The sequence below is a fragment of the Plectropomus leopardus genome, chromosome 3 (genome assembly GCF_026936395.1).
Source record: "Plectropomus leopardus strain MGB_pleo_1.0 chromosome 3, ASM2693639v1, whole genome shotgun sequence".
Lineage (NCBI taxonomy): Eukaryota > Metazoa > Chordata > Actinopteri > Perciformes > Serranidae > Plectropomus > Plectropomus leopardus.
Genome location: NC_142178.1, coordinates 19868612 through 19887135, shown reverse-complemented (window position 1 = coordinate 19887135; position 18524 = coordinate 19868612). Strand labels below are relative to the sequence as shown.

At 40.6% G+C, this 18524-nt stretch overlaps 1 protein-coding gene across 1 annotated transcript in view; it reads left to right on the top strand.

Moving 5' to 3' along the window:
• Nucleotides 1-18524, top strand: part of LOC121942083 (protein sidekick-1-like) — a 269452-nt gene that overhangs the window by 54142 nt on the left and 196786 nt on the right. The gene's annotated exons all lie outside the window — the stretch shown is intronic.

Genomic DNA, 18524 nt, shown 5'->3' with positions numbered 1-18524 from the left:
CTCTCCTGTCAGCCGTACTCCTTGCTGTAATGCACTATTTCGTTGTTCGCCTCCTGAAAGAGGGGGAGAAGAAGAGAGTGTACAGGGTAAAATGTAAGTGCTGCCTCAACAAAATTAAAGTGTTTTTCTTCCATGCACTAAATCTAGAGCTCAGTGTGAGATGTGTGCTGCACGTCTTGTGCATGGTCTGGAAGCAGCCGTACAGTAGGATAATTAGATAATAATAAGATAATTTTATTTTGATTTTTAATGGAAGACACTCAAAATAAGTTGATTGTGATGAATTTCTGATGTCAGGGAAATCATTTTGTGTTTAGCAGTTCGACAACCATTGATGAAAGAAAACGGGCTGCATACACACCAACTTCAAACATATCTTAATTAATGGCATATTTCATATCAAAAGACATGATGCTATTTTACATTGTTGGAAAGCTTGACTTTTTAAGATTGTTTTTCACTGAAAAAGGGTATTTCCAAAAATGCTTGTTCTATCTGTGATGCAATAAAAATGTTTTTTTTTTTCTTAATTTCAAGGTAAAGTGATTCCAGTATGTTTTAGTGCCATTTACTTTTATATTTTGATGATTATTAGGATAATATTGTGAATTGCAATTATATTGGCCAGGATAATGTTGAAAACATGACATTTTTATATCATCCTATGCCTACTGTGCAGCAGTATCTTTTCTAATTTATAGAGTCATTGTGTACTTAACTCATATCAGTGCATGATTCTAACACAAAACTTGATGAGAGAGGGCAGAAAGTATTTCTCAGCAGCAGAAACAGAAAAGAGATGCACAAGTTTTAAAACACATACGGAAACACAAACAGTATATCAGTTCAGTAGTTATCACAGCTAATATTATACATCAGGATTTTTTGGGCCGAGATAATCAGATTATGAAAAACTGATGTCGGCATATGCTGCCAACCTCCGACAAACTGCAGGAAATTACAGGAGAAAGTGAGATACACCCACCGCTTAAGACATCATGTAGGTGCAAGGCTATCAAAAAACAGCGTACATGAGGAGAAAAGTGAATCAAAAGTGAGAAAACACAGCAAGAACATCAAAAACAGAGGCTCCTTATTAATTTCAAAGAGCCCATAGCACTGGCACAGCAAGTTGCCACCAAAAGGCTCTGGGCAAAAACTAGGACAGGATAGTCCTGCAAAAGAGTTCATCCTGGCTGAAGTTTTGCACAGTGTTATGTCATCTGCCATCATACTCCACTGGCCAATTAGAAGCGTGCAACCGTCCATACAAGTTAGAACACCTTGTAGCATAAGACTTGTAGAATTGTGCTGATTTTACTGTTAACCTCGCAAGCAAAAAGACGGAGAAAAGAATTGTTGCTTTAATAACTTTGCAGTCGAGTTTAACTATCGTGCCTCAAACGATTAGACCATAAACTGCTGTGCAGTGTCTTTGTGTCTGATGAGCTTCAGGATGTGATTTACAAGTTTCTAACACAGCGTGACAAAGTTTATGTCTTCTCCTCTGGTAGAGGTCACATGTATGTTGTTGAGGACACAACATACATGTTACCGTGGAGACTAACTGGCCCAGGTTTATGATGGATCGCCCATTTGTGTTAGGGAAAGACAAATATCCATTACGGTCTAGTCAACCAGATTACATTATCAAATACGTTGGAGGTTAGGTAAGGCGCATATACTACACGTTACATATTGCTGGCCGGCTGTGGCTCAGAGATATGGCGGCTCGTCCTGTAATTGGAATGTTGGTGATTTGGTCCCCGGCTTCTCCAGTCAACATGTCAAAGTATCCTTGGGCAAGATGCTGAACCCCAAACTGCTCCCGATGGCTGTTCCATTAGCATGTGAGTGTGTGTGAATGGTTAAAAACTGAGTAGAAGATGACACCTTGTACGGTAGCCTCGGCCACCAATATGTGAATGTGGGTGTGAATGCATGAATGTGACACGTAGTGTGGAAGCGCTTTGAGTGGTCAAAAATGACTAGAAAAGCGCTTTTAATAGCAGCTTCTTAGTAGATTTTGGAACCATGCACACAAAAATGAAATAGGAGAGAAAGTAGAGAAAGATGCAACAGCCCTCCATGTTGCTGATTTGGACCATATATAGACCAAAACAAAAGAGAAGGTGCTTAAAATTACATGTTTAAATGTATTGTCTGAGTTACAGTGTTTGAACTATTTATTGAGTCAACAGCTTTTTGAGTTTTTTGGGTATTTGTGTGCTGCAACTCTTTTAATCAGCTGGCTTAAAAACAGCAACACACAAGATGCTCTCTTCACCCCCACCCCCCCCTCTCTCTCCCCGTCCTTGTTAATGGTTGTATAAGTGAGAAGTGGGAGCCAGGGAGGTGATTGTGATATCCCAGCGGGCTGAGCAGCAGATGGACCATTCCACTACCCACACTCCCTCCCCCATTCCCACACTGACATCACCGTCTTCATTAGCCGCTTCTGAGGCCACGACCTCATCTTCTCTTACCGTACTGCTGAATCTCTCCCTCGCCTCACCTCTGGCCCTCCTCTTACCCCCTTCTCCCCTTGCCCATTTTTTCTCACCTCCTTTCACTTTCTCCATTCACCCCGCTGCACCTCCAACTGTCTCTCAACCCCTTTATTTTCCCGTTTGTCCCTCCTCTTAAAAATCCATCTCTGTCCTTCTCTCCACTTATCATTTTCCTTAACCTCCCCTCTGTGCCCAGCAGCTCTCCCTGCCTCCCCTCTCTCCCTCACCTGTTGCTCCCTAACCCTTTGTCTCCTCTGAGCGCCTCTTCCCCTCACTCTCCATCATCCCTCCTTCCCGCTCCATCTGTTTCTCTCTACCATTCTGGCCAACTGACCTGGTGTATGGTATTATGGGGTTTCCCTGCGGGGGTTACCATTGTGGTCTCTGACAGGTGTGTGTGTGTATGTGTGTGTGTTTGTGCCCCATATGTGCTGCTTGCGGGCTTTCATTCAGCATAAGAGGTTAGTGGTGGTACAGACTGCAATTCAGGGTGAATTCGTCTCCTCTGTCACTGACTTGGAATACAGTACTTTCATTCAATGATAACCTTAACCTTGGCCACTAAAATGTGTGTGTGTGTGTGTGTGTGTGTGTGTCTGTCTGTGTGTGTGTGTGTGTGTGTGTGTGTGTGTGTGTGTGTGTGTGAGTGTGAGTGCATGGTAGTGTGAACAAGTGTGTGACTATGTCCATGTGGTATGGAGGAGCATAGAGAATGAGCTGCCATAACTTGTTATGTCTCATTATAACACCTCTTAAAGGCGGCACAGCCACAAAATGAGCTATTTTAGCACCGTTGTCCTCACTTATCCTGAGACGAATAGGATATTAGTGTCCTGTCACGCATGCACGCATGCACGCACACACACACACACACACACACACACACACACACACACATTCTCTAGAGAAGAATGTGTGTGCAAAGTAGTCCAGAGCTGTGCATCAGTTATAGTGATCGTGTGTGTGTGTGTGTGTGTGTGTGTGTGTGTGTTTTGTGTGACAGCACTAAAGACAGTATTTAAGTCTCTCTGACAACTACAAAGAGCATTCTGGTGGAGACCTCATGACAACCTCCCAGTTTCAAGTAGTTCTGAGACGACAACAACGATAGGTTTTTTGCTTTCAACACATCACTTTGGTGTGCTCAGACTGCAGGAGGGGAGAGGAGGTGAGGGGTGAGACAGACAGTCATTTAAAAACTGAGAGAGGAAAATAGGTGGAGGCAGGAGGTTAGGGTTGGTAAGGAGGCAGTACATAAGGGAAATTTAGAAGTGGGCTTTTGTTTCTCTGCGTGTGTGTTTCTGAGTTAGGATGTGTATATTTCTGAATCTTAAAAAAAAAATGGATTGGAAAGCTCAAAAATTCAGCTGGTGAGAAAAAAGGAACAGGTAGAAGTAGAAAGAGGGCAGGGCTTATCTGATCAGATGTGTCTTTCTTGTGTCTCTCGGATCACACAGAGAGACAAAACGCTGAATGGAGCATGTGTCAACCCTGATGGATGGAAAGAGGGATTTGCAGAGTGGATGATAGTATATAGAACAGGAAGTGAGGAAGAGTGAATAGTCAGTCATCTATGTTTGAACAAAGAACAAAGGATAGGAAGAAGGATTTAGGATTGAGCCGTATCCAACGTTTGATACCTTTTAAACCTTCCACAAATTTTCCAGCAGTAAAGGGTATTACTGGCTACCTTTAGATGTTGGTGGGGGACTGGAATAAGAATCAGTCTGCTAAATGCTAAGTTGGTCACAACTATATTGTCTCCTGTCATAAGAAACCGCTTGTCACATGAAGCTTGTCTATATGGTCTTCTTTTAACCCTTTAACACCTAGAGCAACATCTTTATGATATATTTTGTGATGTCTTCAGACACCTTTCACAAGCATTTCAACCTCTGAAACCTGAGACAATTGGTTTTATTTTTTTTTTAAAACATGGGGAAAAGGCAACAAGTAACTTGGCGAGAAATGTCCTGTAAATTGCAAAAAAAAGGTGTAAAAAGAAAATGACCTGAAAATTAGCTGGGATTGATTTTTAGATATTTTCCAAAACAAAACAAAAAACAAAAAAAATAAGGAAAATGCTCAGGAAATATCAATCTTATAATTAGATATTTTGTCAAAGAATGTTACAAAGATAAGAATGTTATAAAAATGACTTTTTCTTTTTCTTGTGACTTTTTTTTTGCTAATTTCTTGTTTATATTTTTTTCAATTTCTTATTAAATTGTTTATTGCCTTCTCCACATGATTTTGAAATCAAGCCACACTGGTTATAAAGGGTTAAACTCCATCTGTTATATTCTCTCAACAACCAAGGAATCGAATTGCAAAGATAACTCATTCTACCTTGTGTACCTTGTCACCACATCAGGTTTTACACATTGTACTTTATTGTTTACCCAAAGGCAATTACTATAGTGTGTTATGTCTGGTTAGGCCTTGTCATTTCATCCCCGCCGCAGGTGATTTATTCAGAGATTTCCATTTCCTCTTTTTCCCTCTTGTCATTTGGTACAATCTCCAAATTCTGCTAAATTGCGGCAGTTGTATACTTGTGAGGAGTTGTTTGGTATTATGAAAACATCTTATATACTGTGACTAATTGCTCTATTACCAATGGTGGCAAGCATTAGTTACATTTTTAAAGCTTGTCACATTAAAACTTTTCTGTCATTTTTATTCCCTACAAAGATAATAAATCTTTGAGATTTTGGAGTTTTTTTTCCATCAATGATTACCCTTTCTATCCTATCAAACTTTAATCACTGTGCTACAGTACAGCAGGAAAAAAAAATGATTCTGGAACCGCAAAAAAAGTTGCAGTCATTTCAAAACACAAGGTTAGAAGTGATTAGATACATTTCTGTTTCAGATAATCTGTGTTAAAACCCTCCAAATCATCCGCTTTTCCAACATTTTGTTTGTTTGAACTTGACAACACTACAGCAAACAGCAGCTTGACAAAACAAGGGAACACGAGGTAAACAGAGGAGGTAAATGAGAGGTCTGAGTATACTGGGCTGCAGTGCAGACTCCACAGTGATGCATTTGACCCCTCGTTCTCTCGTTTTCCTGCTTGACAGGACAGCAAGATAGGAGGGTTGATGGGGCCACTGGCCCCCATGATAGGTGGAGGTATAGGCACTCCAAAGCAAAGAATATCATTGATCCCAACCATGCGTGAATGGGCGCGCACACACACACACACACAAAGATGCACACACAAACACAAGATGGGGGTAGGATAATAATCTTGATTTCTTTGAAGCTGTGGGAGGACCCACACCCAGTGATTGGCTCATTTGTCCTGTTGTATCATTGGAGGCTGAGATCTAGAAGAAATATATTTACGTTTGTGTGTGTTTGCTTATGTATGTATAGTGCGTGTGCAGGTAGTTTATATGTTTGTGTGTTTGGCTTTTGTCAGATTGTGCTGTTTTTGTGCGCTGCTACCTCAGTTGATTTAAAGGTCTTTGCCATTTTGTTTGTGTGACCCAGTGTGTGTGTGTGTGTGTGTGTGTGTGTGTGTGTGTGTGTGTGTGTGTGTGTGTTATTTTCCAGCTCAGTTAATGTGTGAGGCATGTGTTGGCAGATTGCCAAGCCCAGGCTCTATACCCGGTAGACTTAGTCTCAAATGGCAACCCCAGATGCTGCAGCTCATGGCCCTTACACACTCAGCACAAGCACACACACACACACACACGACATTTTCCCTTCTTATTTCTGTCTCCACTATACCTCCTTTCTGCATTTCAGTTTATGTCTCATTTCTGCCTTGTGTATATAAGAAAGAGAGAGGTGGCAGAGTGTGTTTGTAGCTGGAGGATGGTTTGTGATGGGCAGCTCTGATAAGTGAGCAAGCCGGACTTTGATCTCTCCTCTTCGGACTAACTGAGAGACTCAAAACTCAAAAACACACTGACACACAGTCCAGTCACATGACAACAGGAGGAAATCTGTCAAAATGTAGTCAGCATTCATGCATCTCCTCTTCTCTTGTTTCCTCTCTTTCTTCTCTTCTTGTTTCCCTTCCTCTCCTTTCCTCTCCTCTCCTCCTGATGAGCTATGAATTCAAACCTCAGACCTTTTCTGGCTATAAAAAATGCTTTGCTACTGACATTTTACGGCTCTTTTTTATTTGTTTATGTGTGTGGTTGGGTTGGGGGCAGACACATTCACAGTGTTGCATTTATATACAGCCCTGCACTGTAGCCCACAAATTCAGAGTGTTTGTTCCTTTTGCTTGTATTTCTGCTTCTTGTGTCATATATTTCGAGCCATCTTTTCTTTCTAGTATCTTTCTCCACAGCCCCTCCAGAGGAAAACATGCTAAAATTGTGCACAGAATGTATGACTGCAATAAGGCTAATTCTGTCTCTTTTTCTCCCCTCTCCCTCCTTGTTTCTCTCGCCTGCTCTGCTGCCTTGTGCTGGTGCTGTGTGTGTTTGGACACATCTGCTCCCTTAGGTGAGTTGAATTTTTCTTACAGTACAGTTCAGTGCCAAACTAAGGAGACACACTGAATTTCAAGAACTTGTGTACACAGGTGTTGAGTATGCACACTGTATGAACTGTATATCATGGTTGTACTTAAAATTAGTCACCATAAAATCCTGGCATTTCATTAATTAGGGAACATCCAGCCTAATTTTGAGCACCAGTTGTAAATGAAAACAGTTATGGTGGTGTGTTAGCTAGAAACAGGACAAAATATTTATGCCGGAATATATTGTATGACCTCCTCTTGCAATACATTATCAATATGCCAAATATCAATATTTTTTATTAAAACATGCAGGCTCTTGACTGATTACCCTGCCAATTTGACGTGAGTCTATTGTGCCTGCCCTGTATAAAGCAGCACAAGCTTTATACTTTAAGCTGACCACACTACAAAGACTACAGCCAGTACAGACTACACAGAGGAAATAACTCTCTGTAATAGCAGGTGGTGAGAGTCCATATTCATTATATTCAAAAAGGGAAACCGAAAGATCCAGAGAATGTATACAAGATCACTAGTTCGCCGGTTAGCACATTAACAACACAACCCAGTGTTGAAAGAACAAAGGATACTTACCGTGCACCAGTGAACAAAAAGACAAAACCATTACAAACAGTCTCTGCTTAAGAGCTCAACGGCTAAATAAAAACAAAAATTACTTTCTATAAAAAGTTTGTTTTGATCTAACAACCTCTTTACTCGAACCCTTTATTCACTTCCTTCACTTGGGTTACTCCTCTGCACTGAGCTTAACTGCCAAAAAGAGTGATTTCATTCATGATGGCATCTGCCGTCTCAAACTCAGGTTCAACATACTGAATCGGTCAAAAAAAAAGCTGACAAGGGGCAACTAGTGTCACAGTACAGGACACAGCAAAAAAAAAAAGTGCGACAAATGGACACCAACGACCTGACGCAGACTGATAGCCAACTACAGGCTTGATGTCAGGGCCCCAGGATAAGAATCACAGCCTATGAGCCTCCTTTGGTTTAATTAAATTTTAAGTTTGAGAAAATCCACTTTTAAAAATACAAGCATTTTTGTGATTATGAATTTTCCAGCCTAATGTTAAAGAGCCACTAATCTCAGACTATGCATTTTTCGTTTTATCCCGTCTCAGTTGTCAAAATCTACAGGGAGAAATTTTCAGTTACTCAGACATCGTAATGCATTGCACATGACATTTTTGCAATGTTTTTAGTTATTGCAGAATTGCTGTATCTCGATACATCATCGTACATTATCATACATCATATCATCAGCAGCGTATTGTGTTTGTATCGTATCGTGAGTTACTCTGTGATCCCCACCCTAAGTGGCAGCACTGCTGAAAAGTTATTACCACTGGTAACATGTGTCCCTGTTTGCTGTGTGATCAAATACTTTCTCCAATCTGTTCCTCTTTTTGCTTCACAACCTACTGAGCTGCCCATGTCCCCTGGTTCACCAAGAGTCATAATCATGATTTATAATTGTGATTATGACTTTAGCCATAGTTGTGCAGCCCTCTTGAACAAAGTAAAAGTTGGAGCTGATGCAGCAATCAGCACCACAGGCTCTCTCCATTTTATGTAGACAGAAACACAGATTTTTTTCCTATTTCACAGCTTTCCTCTCATTGTGTCATTATCTTTGTTGTCCTGGGAGAATTGTGTGTAATGAAAATGCCAAGAAAAAGTAACCCTGACTGTGAAAGTGCTCTCAGAGGTTATGAACTTCTATGGAGCTCTTTTTACATAGCTCTGGCTCATGGAAGAGAACCTGGCAAACCACCAGCAACATGGCATTCATTGTGATTTTGTTTACCCATTGATGTTGCCGTGTATGTGTTTTCCAAAACACATGTCCATGCATTGTGCACAGTGCCTTCAATGTGTTATTTCTTTAAATAAATTGGAATTGTATTGGTGCAAATGAACATTGCCAACATAGTTTTGTTAATTTTGTCACCTAAAGCACTGACACCCCTGTGCTGCATGCCTTAAAAGGGTTAGATGAGAAAGAATCATGCATCACACCTCATGCAGAGGTATGATGCAGACTCTTTGTGGTCATGGCCAGTTAGCTCCTTACTTTTCACCCTTGATGCTAAACATTTGCTGAGAAGAGAACTGCTTAAAGGAAGCAGATGCTGCTGATACACTTTCCTACAATCAGTGTTTTTTTGCTGAGGATATGAGGATTGATAGGAGCGGGTGGTCCTGACACAGCTCAGTGATTTTATGTGAGGAGAGATCCAGAGAATGGATCTGTGCGAACTACTGCAGCCATTATGATTCCATGAGGATATTATTCATATTCCTGTCACCTTTATGATTAGATTAGTTGCATTGCATAAAACTGGAAAGTTTTGTGGAAGACAGTTTTTAAAATTAAGCCAGTGTTGTGGACTTACAAAGAAGTTCAGTCAAGACTTATGCGTGGAAGATGTAACAGTATAACAACCTGAAGATGCACAGTAAATAGAAAGTGGTATTTTCTGCCAAAATGTAGTACGTCCTTGAACTGTAAGATACAGTCTGCAGCACAAATACTGCAGTTTACCCATATATTGATTTTTTAAAACTACTTTGACAGGATCTGGTATGACCTTCGCAGCAACTTCTGGCCTTTGGAGTAAACTCCTTGGGAGCTACAGTCAACTTAGTTTGTCAACTTGGGTGTACAGTTCATGCGTAACCAAAGAAAATAGTCAAAAATAAAATAATTGTTTTCTTTTTAATTCACTCCACAGCTGAGTTGAGTTCTTCTGGGAGTTAAAGGACTTATTTCTATGAAAAGGAAAATATTAATATTTTAAGAACTAAATTCTCTTTTTTGTTCATTTTATTTGGGGTAGAATTTATTTCATTTTTCAGAGAAATGGAAGGGCTTTTGCTCCCTGTAAATTCACTGCTTGCGAAAGCACATATTTCTCTCAGTTCAACTATCACTCTCCTTACAGTTTTGTCCCCAAAAATACTTGTCTTTTTAGGGACACTAAGCGTTGATGTTTGAGTTACGAATGACTTGTGTGATTTTGGGAGGATTTTCTGTATGCATATAGCCCAAAAGGCACAAAATGTCTGCGCTAGCAGTGAAATAAACTCTGAAGGCAGTGTCACAAGTATAATTTATGCCACTGAAACTGTTCTGTTGCACCCAATTTTTACTGATTATAATGTCATGACTTGCTATGACATTACATGACAAAATGTGTGCTGGAGCACTTTAGGCCCCAGAGCCAGCAGAGTTATCACTTTACTGGCGTAAGGTCACTGAGCTTCATCTGCATCCACACAGAACTGGGGCTGTAAGAGTTATTGAATGAAAGTGTTTGCAGTGATGTTAGCTCACTAATTAGATATATTTTCATGGAAAATTTATAAGAGATTGTGGGATGGCTTCTGAAGCATTTTGCTTTACTGGCATCATAAAGCCCGAAGACCCAAATGTTCATTTGCAGTCATTATGTTAATGGCAATTAGTATTGACTTTTGCTGCTTGCTGGTGAGTGGGCCAAATGTTTGCAGGAAATTATAGCAGCCATCACTGAGAGCAGTATTTATGCTGACGTAATCTTTGTTTGGACAATACAGAGAGCTCTGGTCTCTCACTACTGACACCTGTATCTCTGTGTGTGTGTGTGTGTGTGTGTGTGTGTGTGTGTGTGTGTGTGTGTGTGTGTGTGTGTGTGTGTATACATGCGACTTGATGTGCTGATGTGCATTTTGAAGTGCATTGCGTACTTCTTTGGCAGAAGAGAGTGTGTGGGTTTTTATGAAGGGTGCATTACTGGACAGAGAGCAGGAGGAGACGGCTCTCATCGTCTGTTAAGCAACATTATTCACTGTGTATTGGTATGTGTGGGTGTGTGGATGGAAAGGTGTTGGTATGATACATTACCTCTTTGGAATATTGCGAACCTTTTTCTTGCATGTAGAAGGGGATATTTTGTGAGTAGTCAGACACAAATGGTGCTGAAATGATTTTTTACATTTAATGTGTCGATGTTTGCTGAAGCAGCACCACTAACAGAAGGTTGCTTGATATGTTTGGGTTTTTTTGGTGTTGGTGAGACAAATTCAGCAGTTTGAAAACATCACTTTTGGCTCTGGGAGCTTGTGGTGAACATTTGTTTAATATTTTATAGATAAAATCAGTTACTGGAATTAATCATTAATGGATCAATCTGAAATCAAATGAAAACTATCATTAGCTGCAGTCAAAGACATAAACATACACCAAGTACCAGCTGGTGTACTTTCATTTTGTGTACATTCTTTGCCATGACTCTCTCTGCAACCTGTTTTCAATCTGTTTTTTCTTTGGTTTTGATCTTCTCTTATTTGCCTCCCCTCAATCTCCCTTACTCCTTTCCCTCTCTTTCCTTATATCACCTCCTTTCTCCTCTCTTGTTTCCTCTGTTTCCTTCATTCTTTCATTCTCGTCATTCTCACCTTTCTTTTCTCTCCATCTCTCACACTAATCCGCAGAGGACGGTACGAGTCTGCTCTCTGGGATTGAAGGAAAGAGGGTTTAATACCCTGTGTGTGTGTGTGTGTGTGTGTGTGTGTGTGTGTGTGTGTGTGTGTGTGTGTGTGTGTGTGTGTGTGTGTGTGTGTGTGTGTGTGTGTGTGTGCGCACGTGCATGTACGTGAGCAGCTTTGTGCATGCTTGTGTGCACACCCCTTTTTGCTTGTGTGAAATAGGGAGATATTGGTCTGAATATATAAGAGGATTCAATGGTGCGGTGTTGAATTTTCATTTCTCTTGCTGCAGAAAGAGGACACGGCAGCAAGACGGAGACAGGGAAAGTTTGTCTTTTTGTTCACAGTTGTACATTTCACCCCCCCATTCCCGAACACACAGTCACAAACACACGCATCCTGTTGGAGAAAGAATGTGAATGATGTATGGAGCTCTCGTCTGTGATAAGCCTCATCCACCACTCCTTCCTATTACCCGTCTTTCCTACCATTCAGGGGCTCTGTGCTCTTGTTAGCGGGTCGATGAGGGCAGGAGCCGGGGCAGGAGGAGGAGGGCCGTCTCCAGGCTCTCAGATGATACTACTCATTCTGTTAACTGTTCCCATCCTCTCTTCTGCCTCTTTTCTGTCTTTCCCTTGCTCTCTACATCCATTCCTTCTTCCCTTCATCTCCCGGGCAGTAGAAATTACTTGTCCCCTTGCAAGGGCGCATCATCAATCCCATGATTCATTGCGTGTTGCCACCGTAATGGCAGCTGCTTTGATTGAATCGAGGGGGCGCATGCGTTTGTGTCTCTGCTTGGACACAGTTGTGTGTGCGTGAGAGATGACTTCTGAATGAAAGGTTTATTTTTTTTAACCTTTTAAAAGCAGCGTGTTTGTCTGCCCTCCACCTCTTCCACGCATTCCCTCTCTCCCCCCTCCGACCCTCTCTCTCCATTTCTCACCATATCACCCACGCTCTTTAGGGTTGGAGTGGTGTTTGCTTGACCCTCCCTTGTTTTCCTTTATTTTTTGCAGTTTATCAGTCCATTTAGTACTAAATGCTAATGCTGCAATAAATTGTGTGTTTTTGTGTTAGGGGAATGCTCATAATGGGTAATACAATCAGAGAAATGGAAGGGCTTTTGCTCCCTGTTAATTCACTGCCTGCTAATGCACATCTTTCTCCCAGTTCAGCTCTCACTCTCCTGTTTCTCTCAGTCTCCTTAGTTATCGCTATGTTGCTTTTTCTCTGCTTCGTCTTTGTGTCTTCCTTTATTTTGGCCCATAGATGCCCTGACACAACACTTCGCTCAATTTATAATGAACTCACTAACTCACCATCAATCTGACACCTTAACCCCAATCAAATTTTTTTACTTTGTGTCTTGTCTTGTTTTTCGACAGTTTATGTTTTGTGTATGTGGTTTGTCATTATTCTAAATTTACTGTAAGTTGGAGAGGTGCATTGTTCTTGTCTTATTCTTAACTGAGAAAATAATTGTTTTCAAGCAGTTGTGACTGACGTGTTCTAACAACATGTAAAGTTCTATCGTGGTAATCTTTGTTTGCTTTGCTGGAAGCAAATTCTTTTCTGCTTAACATCAGTCTTTATGTGTTTACTTATTGGAACTCTTAGGGTGCTTTCACACATATCCTTGTTGGTTCGGTTAGAGCTGCCAATCAAACCCTGATGTGGACCAGACAACCAGACTGAGATCGCCTGAAACGGTGGGTCTCAGTCCACCTTTAAACGGGCTATGTTGCAGTTTGTTTGTGGTGTGAAAAAAAAACAAACCAACCAAAGGATTGATGGCAGATATGTGATTTTAGCATGATCTCAACAGCTAAACCAGCAATTGATCCATTCGCTGATCGTGAAATAAATCTGTCCACAGTCTCACAATGACCCCGATAAAGGCCAGTGCCGCTGCTATGAGTGAGTTACCTGTCAGTCAGTGGAACCTCATATTTATTCCTCTTGGTTCGTTTGTAAAACGTCTGTGTCAACAAGAACCAAACCAGAAGTAAAATGTTACAATGTTTCATTTTTTTCTCCCTTGTCTGAACCAAATGAACCAAATTACAGATGTGAAGGCACCCTGAAAGTTTGTATTTACCATCATTGTGGTTTACTTCTTCTTACTTCTTCTACTACTTTTTTAAACACATAGTTTTCCATCAGAATTTGGTGCTGATATATTGGTTGCAGCTTTGTGTTTAAACCCTTATTTTTAAACACAGATAATTCTTGTCACTTACACATTTCCACAATTCTAAAATAGGGTAGCGCTGACTAAAAGTGCTTCTTCATGCTCCTCACAGTGTGAAATTCTCTGGAACGATGTTTTCTTACAGATTTGGCTGTTTTCTTCCAGAACATTTAAAATAAAGTCAGTGTTTAACATGAAGGAATACAGTTTAGTCATAACATGATGAGAAATCCACCATTTTTGCCATCACTTATTAACAAGGTTTCCATGGTTTCTTCCTTTTAATTCCCGCAACTTGTGAATTATAGACATTTCCCAATGTCTCAGTCTAATTTACACCCACGTTCATATTTTCATGGGTGTTTAGCTTGTTATTCTTATATCTCTGAGAGAAACCTTCAGGGAACATAATGTTCACTTGTTAGGTTAACTCTCTGGAACATGGTGATCCTTAAATCGCCCTCGTATTAACTCACTCATTCACACACTTCTCCCTCTATAATAGATGTTCATCTGGAAACATGGACAATTATAAAGCACTAGCTTGTTTGATTGATTGACTGATAGGCAGTTATAGCCTAATGCAGTGCCGTTTTGATTCTCCTGATCCTTGTTCTGTGCCGATATGTGGGCATATGTGAAGTTGTATTATTGTTAACTTGCAATTAAAGTAAAGGTAAGGTAAATCATCAGGTGTACTGTAATTTTTACATACATTGATTTCACTGTGGGATTGTTGGCAGAAATGCTTCTCACTGTAGTTTTTACTCCAGTGTGGGAACTTTTCAGTGTGAATACACTTTAAATTTAGAATTTGGACACTTAAATAAAGTAACAGAGAGTGAAGTGTACTACCATACATAGTACATTGGCAGTGATTTTGGACAAACCAACTTGAGTCCTTTTCAACTTAGTTTGATGTGAATTTGATGCTGTAGCACAGAGGTTGACTATGAGATGTGATGAATTGATTATCACAACATACATTAATGAAACTTTAAGTCACTTGTATTTAACATTGTTACCACTGTCTTACAGGTCAAATTTATTTTAAAATTCATCTTGTCTTCAGAAAAAAAGCCATTATTGCTTTTGTAGCTGTCATGCACCTTTGGCGTATCCCAATTTTACAAGCTGACAATTGGGTATTCATGTGGAGAGAACAGTTGAATAGGAACTCATTTTGAGAGATATCTAATGGAGAATGGTAAAAATGATTTGATATAAAAGAGTGAGCCACATGTGTTATTATTTGTTCTCTATCTAGTTTCTTCTTTTAATGGCTGGAACTAAAAGTCAGCCGCCTTGGCTATTAGTGATGAGGTCATTAGTGTCAGCTGAGCAGCTGATTGGACCGATAAGTGTTTAACCTGGGTTCATCTCGTGCAGTGATGTCATCCTCCCGTCCTCGGTATTGATCGCTATGGCTGTGGTGCTGCTGGGCCAATCAGTGCTAATAAAACCACCAGGTAAATGTCTGGCTGTGTGATTAGTCCGTGTGTGTGTGTGTGTGTGTGTGTGTGCGTGTTTGGGTTTTTTTGTTTATGTCTAAAAGAAACAGAGATAAGGATAGTAGGACAGAGAGAATTAGATTGTCACAGATAATGCTGCCTCATGCAGGCATGCCCATACACACACAGCACACACGCACTCTGGGATACGCACCCAGGAATAGTGAGGCAGAGTGTTTAGACCAGTCGATAGGTAATCAGCTTGGCGGGTATGTAACAGTAGTAATTCCCTCCTACCCACTACTCGGCCTTCTTTGGGAATTAGAGAGGGGCTGTCAGATTTCACAGCAAATTGGAATCCTTACACACACACACACACACACACACACACACACACACACACACACACTATACAAAATGGCAGAGGAAAGGCAAGGTTGAATGAGTCACATAGGACTAGGTGGAAATTAAATTTTCCTTGAATGAGAGTAGGTTACCAGCTCATCTGCACAAACACACACAAATGCTTAAAAGCAGTATGGCGCAGCATACATTTAATTGTACATCCTGAAATTTATCATGGATCATTTTCACAAAAGACACTGCCATCATTGTTTTTTATCTTGTGCTTCAGACTTCATCTTCAGGCTGAGCTGAAAAGATCATTTGCTTTAAAGTCGGGCTTGATAGAATGACAAAGGCAACCGCACAATATCTCAACATCTGATGCCTTGTTACAAAAGGAATTAGAGTAATGAAAAGGCCATTGTGTTAACACCACACAAACCAGAGAATAAGAACGAAGGATAGCGCGTGTGTATTAATGTAGAAGTCGTCATTTGAGGTCCGTATTGTTCCACAGAGGTTTATCTCTGTTGCGTCTGAACAGTCTGACCTCTCACCACACTTCCCTGTATCTCCTCTCTCTCGTCTCTTTTTCACCTTCTCCTCTGCCTCCCTTTATCTACCTCCTCCTCCACTCAAATAGGCTGCTCTAGTGACACAGAGCACACGTTAAAACACACACTGCCTGTCTGTGTGATGAATGGATCAGTAGAGGAGAGAGGAGGCGCAGAGGATTGGGAGGCAGAGGAGGAAAAGGTCACAGTGTTTCCTGAATCAAAACCTCCAGTGTTTGACCACGGAGAGTGCTGGCGTTGATCTTTCAAGGTGTGTCCTGTCACTGACATCACATGGTTGGCTGGCTGGAGCAACATGGTGGGGATTTGGTGTTTGTGGAGCTGTGAAAGAACATCACACCAGGTGTTACATGAACTGAGGGAGTTACAGACAATTATAAGGTCATTTCCTGTTTCCTGTCTGTAGGAGGCAGAGAGCCAAAGGCAGACGCACTGGTGGCCTGAACTAACATCCAGACTTATTCATATAGTAATACATAATGCCTTCTTTATGTCTTTTTTTTTTCCCTTTCTCCCTATCGCTTTCTGTTAGTTCTTCTCTGGCTAAATGTGTCTCAGCTTGTCTGAACAAATAATGAGCAGTGATAATGTGCTGTATGAAAATGAAAACTAATCAAACTTTTCCTGTTTCTTTATATGTCACACAACTAAGGCTTAACAATTACCCACATACATGGTTTGGCTTTAGGAAAGGCAAAATACCTCAACAACTGTTGAATGGATTGCCGAAAAAAATTTTGACGACATTCATGTTCCCCAGAGGATGAATCCTAGTGGCTTTGGTCATCCCATGGCTTTTTCTCTTGCACCTCCATTAGGTTGACATGTTTGGTTTTCAGTAAAAACTCTCAAGAACAATCAGAATACCATGAAATTTAGTAGACTTTTATGTTCCCCTGAGGATGTATCATAATCTACACTGACTCAGCTTGTTGGCATGCTGAAGTTAGCATGTATCTCAAAACAACTCTATGCCCAGGTACAGCCTCCCAGAGCAGCTAGCATGTTTGTGTACTCTTGTTTTCATTATGTACCAACCTGTTAGTTTGTTTTGATTAATTAATTCATCATTCAGTCTTTAAAAAAAACAAACAAAAAAATGAAAACTCAAAGACAAAGATTTTTTTTACAGTGATATGAAAGAGAGAAGAGCAGTAAATCCTCACATTTTATAGGCTTAAACCAGCAAAAAAATTAACATTTTTCCTCAATATTTGGCTTTAATTATTACATAAATTAATATCCAAGATGGTTATCATTCTTAGTCTTTATCTCTCTACCATATCTCTGTTTTTCATTTTCCCCATGCACACGCAGCTTCATCTGACATACGATTCAGATCTATTGCGCAACTGTCATCTGCATAATCACACACACACACAGCTGTAGCATGCTAAAGTACATGCATGCACACATAGACGACCTCTAATTAAAACTCTGCCGGTTCCCACAGTGCATATTGTTTCGTTATTTATGGGATGTGGTCGCATTATTGTGGAAACCTGCTGACTGGCTGTCCACTTGTGGTTGAGTCGTTTACCTCTCCCACTTTCTATTTTTCATTGTGGCTGCTCACCACATTCTTTTCTTTTCTCACTTTTGCCTTCGCAATTCTTTATTATTTTATATTTTATAAATATACTCTGCCTGCCCGTATTGCCTTACAGAGCAACTTGCAGGTTGGCAACCCTTGTGAATTAACCCTTTTGAGTTAATTAATTAAGTTGCTCTTTAATTGCCTCTTACTCATTCTAATTAGGACCCATCCCCTCCTACACCCTCCTCTCTTCTTGCTTCTCCCTCTGAACATTGCATTCCTTCTCCTGACCTTTCCATTCCATCATGCCTGTGTGTTATTCGCTGCTCATTAGACATCGTGGGGACAGATTCCACAGTCCATCTACAGTAAATGAAAAGACAAAAGATGGACAGGAGAACGATGGTGGAAGAGAAACATAAATGGTGGGAAGGTGGTGCTTTTGGAAGAGGATGGGGATAAATAATGGCAATAGGAAAGAGGAAAAACAACCATGAAAGACAGATAACATTAGATGCAAGAGGGAGTTTAAGAAAGTGGCAGTGAGAGGAAGAAGAAGCGGGCATTGTGGAGAGCTAAACTGTCTACTTTAGCCAGGAGTAGATAATCACTCCTTCATAGTTCCTTGGGGATGGATAAATGCAACGAGTGTGGGGACTGATAAAAAAAGGGGGGAGTGTGTAAATGAGAGCTAGTTTTTCATAAAGCTGTGGATGGAAGGAGTTTGCAGACCTGAACTGTCATTACAGCTGCCATGAACTGAGTTGAACCAATCTCTGGCTAAGCTGTACTAGGCCACTTTGACTAGCTACAAGACTCCCAGTGAGTCACGGAAAGGTTCCCTTCGCTTTAATCTTCCATTTAAAAAAATCCAGGTTGACAACTTGCATACTGCATTTGCTGAGAGGGATGATGTGATACGATCGAAAGCTCCA